General features: G+C 41.7%; 1 long non-coding RNA gene across 1 annotated transcript in view; it reads right to left on the bottom strand.

The window, feature by feature from the left end:
• Positions 1–1,591: 1,591 nt before the first annotated feature.
• Positions 1,592–4,590, bottom strand: part of LOC107835868 (uncharacterized) — a 19,769-nt gene continuing 16,770 nt past the window's right edge. The window contains exon 3 of the long non-coding RNA XR_001661695.1: positions 1,592–1,832. This is a non-coding gene — a long non-coding RNA (uncharacterized LOC107835868). The remainder of the gene's footprint in view (positions 1,833–4,590) is intronic.

The raw sequence follows: 4,590 nt of genomic DNA, 5'->3' as shown, positions 1-4,590 counted from the left end.
GACGGTAAAAAGAAAAAATCAAAAATTTCAATTTGGAAAAAAATACAAAACACTCTGGGGTTCAAGAAGTAAAAAAAGAAACAAAAGGGTGAAGAGAATCAAGAACAGGTATAATGTTCTTGATTTAATTTGACATATAGTTAAGGAGAGGATAAAAATGCGAGAGAGGAACGGAGGACTGCAATCAAACGCATGGAGGTTGTTGCCTGTGTACAAGGGCGCCCCGCGACCCTCCGTCAAGAGGAAATTTAAAATGTTTCCTTCCCCCCCACTGACAAACTAGAAAAAAGATCCCTACCCAATCCAATTGGAAAAAACATGCGCAGCACGGTGTCGCAGCGGTTAGCGCTGTGCCTTCACAGAGGCGGTCTGTGTGGAGTTTGCATGTTCTCCCTGTGTTTGCGTGGGTTTTCTCCGGGTGCTCCGGTTTCCCCGCCACATCTCCCAAAAGATGTCAGTCACGTTAGTTGGTCACTGTAAATTGCCCCAAAAGAGTTTAAGAAACTCCACACATATTATTGTTAAACTTGTAAAATTAGTTGAATTCGCTGTTTGTTCGCCCTTTTCCCTTCGTTGTTTCAGTGGAAGACGGCACAACACGCGGCTCAATGTTTATAGCAACGTATTGATTTAAGAATTAGAGTTTCTTTTAATAGTAATGATTTCTGTTTGTTTTCACTATACTTGTGCTTTTATGGTTTGCCCTTTAGTTTACCTTTTCTACTCACTTTTCATATTAAATTGCACTGAATTGTAGCTTGTTATACTGTTTAAATCTGCATTTTAAAAAACTTTAGCAGAAAGGATCAAGCAGTGTGTTTTTTAGGGCGGCTGTGGCTCTGAGGGTAGAGTGGTCGTCTTGTGACCAGAAGGTCCAGGGAGCAATTTAACATTAAAACCGTGTAGAAAAGGGAAAAAAGAAGAACAATCCATACGAAAACAGAGAACTTAATCAGAAATCATTTCCATTACAGGAAGAAATCGATTCTTAGATGAATATTTTGTGTTGTTGAGCTTTTGTGCTGTCTGCTTGTAAAAAAAAAAAAGAGAGGAAAAAAAATAACTGAGATAATTCAGTTATTTTTCTAAACCAGTGTCCCACTGATCCTAGGAGTTATGCTGTAGGGGCTTCATGCCTCTGGTATGGCCAGCCGATGCAGACGAGTCCTAGGTGAGTGCAGCCCAAAGATCCTTTATGATGAATACTACCACACTCTAAAGCCGTTTTCGCACTGCAAGGAACGGAACGGAACGGGTTTCAAAGTAAGGCCGACCGTGTTTGCATTAGAACTTCCGACCCGGCTCCTAAGAACCACAAGAGCTGTGTGGTTCCAATCGGACCGTCTAAGCGGGGCTGCTTAGAATTCAGCAGCTGATTGGTTTAGCGTCAGCCGTTGGTGGTTTTGCAGTCAGCCGTTGATCGGGTCTCGCTGGCTCTCACTAAACTGTTCTTACTGTATTTTGTAAAGAGTGCTCTTTTTAATATTTTTATTATTATTATTAATTTGCGATGAATTCCTCTCAATATTCTGCTGTTACCTGGTCCCATGATGAGGTAATTTTTTTTCCTCTGCTTACTCGCTGATTGAACGAGTACAGAATGAGCTCGATCGGTCAACGAGGAATGAGAAAGTTTTCCGCCGCATCTCTGAGGAAAAGGCTTCGGCCTCTACATCGAAACCATTGTTTACTTTCAAAAATAATGACGTCAGGTACAGCTTCGATGCCGCCCTCAGTTATATGCAAACCCAACAGGGCTGCAGTACGGGTGGAACCGGACCGAAGCGTGCCGTTCCGTTCCTTGCAGTGCGAAAACGGCTTTCGAAATAATCCTATAAATTTACAGTCAAATACTGGCAGCTATAGACGCCAGAAGTTTAATGTAAATGCACAGTAAATTTACATTTACTGTAATTAATTAATTAATTACCGTAATTAATCCTGACAGTAGATTACCGTCAATGCAAGTATGGTATAGATACTGTGAAAGAACGGTTAAAAAAAAAATACTAGCTACAGACGCCAGTTTTTTTTTCGGTTTTTTTTTTTTCTTCAGAAAAACGGTTAAAAAAGGGGGTGAGGGGGGCGGGAAAGCTGGCGTGTGTAGATACCAGTATTTTACTGGAAATGTACCTTATCCATCCTGTAATTACCTTTTAAAGTGGTTTACTGTAAGTAAACACTGTAATGACGCAAACACACCGCAGACGTTGTACCGCAAATAGCGTTTACTAGAAATAAGAGCGAGCTGCTATTCCTGAGGCTGCAGCTCGCGCCTCTAACAAACCGTTACACTCAACTGAATAGCTTCACTGCCAGGGGCGGATCTACTGGGGTGGCAGTTGCCACCTCAAACGAGAGCCTTGCCACCCCTGTTGCCACCCCAGCTAGCGACAACGAATTCAATAAATAGTTATGGCAAATCGGACATCAAGCGCATGAAACTCTTTTTTCCGACAACATTGGATGCAACACAATGTAACCTGACACCTACTGCTGAGTAGCGGGAAGTGTTAGAGACAGAGCGCGAGACAGCAGCATTGATGGATATACAGTATATTATTGGACTGGACATTACGTGACTTGTGTGCCACACACGCGCCATTGCTGTCCATTGAGTCAGGAATATCGGTGGTCAGGAAAGTACTACAACCACGCAAAGAATCAGAAAAAAGGACGCAATGTTTAGTAGTTAATTCAACCCTATGACAACCATAGATAAAAAGGGCTTCAGATTTCACAGGTGAGGAAAAAGTTTTAATTTAAAGAAAATATTTGGGTCAGTTATACTAGCCTAACTGTTGCTGGCTTGCTATTGACTTTGATAGCCTTAACATGTGCTGCGCAGTTCGGTGTGTTTTGGTTCCGTTAGCACTAAACAACCCGCCCACCAAGTCATCAGTTGAGAAGCTGTTTAAATCAGCCAATCAACCACCGCGGTGGTCAGGCGAAAACTTATTAATAATCACAATAAAGACATCAAGCCTGACAGCATAATGTAACAGACTGGATGTTCTGTTTTAGTGTTTTTACTACTTTTTTGTGTGGGAAATGTTTGTTTTTGATGTTGATTCCCCTGATCGGTAATCTCTGCTATATCTGCTCGTTGAGCGGTTGTTTGTCGGTTGCCATGGCAACGGGTCCTTGTGTAATGCCGACATGCAGAGCGAGAGAAGGTGGAATAGAAGTGGTTGGAGCAATTTTTTTCTTTATTTCTTTATCCATTTGAATTTTGTTACTCTTAAATGCCTATTTTTTGTATTATTTACAGATTATTTGTAGGTTGATAATTGTTGATTTCTTTTTTTTTGTTTTATTACTTTTCTTATGCATTTTCTAAATTTAGACAGGAAGTAATGTGGGTCAGTCCACTTTCTATAAGTGTAGGGGCCTGGTGAAGGACCAGCAGGCATTTGGGTTTGGGGCCGATGGTTTTTACCAGAGTAAGAGAGGTAGCATGAGAACAAAGGAAAGTTTGAACTCTGTAATTGTTTGGTGAAAGAGGAAAATACATCATCAAGAACAATCAATAAGTTTGGACATTGAACCTTCTTTTGCCAGTGTCGAGAAACTTGACCCCAGTGCCTTAGGGTGCGTTCACACTGCACCCTGAAGTGACCCAATTCCGATTTTTTTTTGACGTAATGCGACCTGTATCCGATCTTTTCATGGCAGTGTGAACAGCCCAGGTCGGATTCTTTTTCGAATGTGACCCATATCTGATACATATCCGATTCAAATGCGACCTAACGTCCAGGTCACATTCATCCGAACTGAACGTCACTGTTTCTCAACAAATCTCACTATTCTGCATCCTGATACATGCAAGCAGGAAGAAAAACAACAACCATGACGGACTATATGAGGATTAAGTTGACAACAACTTCAAATATGTAAGCTAAGCTCCTCCGTTAGCCTCCATGTTTACTTCTGCCAACACTGAGCACTTCTTTTTATGGCGGTTGGCAGAACACTGAGAACGCTGACGCTATTGCGCCCTCTACTGCGCATGCGGGACACTTTCAGGTCGTTTGCCCGTTCACACTGCAGAACGCATACAGGTCGCATTTACTGGCAGTGTGAACGGCCCCGGCAAAAAAATCGGAATTGGGTCACTTCAGGCTGCAGTGTGAACGCACCCTTAGTAGTGACTTGATGGAACTTTTATTGGATGTTTGGCTTGGCAAACAATCAGAAGTGGTTTTGTCTAGTTTGGTCCTTCCCCTGTTTATCAGCTTTATTGTAGCTTTATTGCGGCGCACTGCAGCCGCTGCAATTCCTAAAAGTTAAACAAGTGACAAAAACCGAGCTAATCCCCTCTGTTCGTAAAACGTGGAGATATTTATAACAGTCATCAAACGGCTCCTACTGCATATTTAACCCTTGTGCATGTGAGGACTGAGGCAAATGATACAAGTTTTATGGGTGTGGTGCGGTTGGCCCCTATTTCTAAACACAAGGGTTAAAATAAAACGATTGACCAATATGAATATAAATTCACCCATTCTTGCATCTTGACAGAACTAACAGAAACTAAACTGTTTATAGATTTGTATCATGGAGAATCTAATTTCTAATCTTTATTTTAAG

Source organism: Poecilia formosa, unplaced genomic scaffold (genome assembly GCF_000485575.1).
Source record: "Poecilia formosa unplaced genomic scaffold, Poecilia_formosa-5.1.2 Scaffold28, whole genome shotgun sequence".
Classification (NCBI taxonomy): Eukaryota; Metazoa; Chordata; class Actinopteri; order Cyprinodontiformes; family Poeciliidae; genus Poecilia; species Poecilia formosa.
Note: the sequence above shows the minus strand (reverse complement) of the source record. Positions and strands in the feature narration are given on the sequence as shown.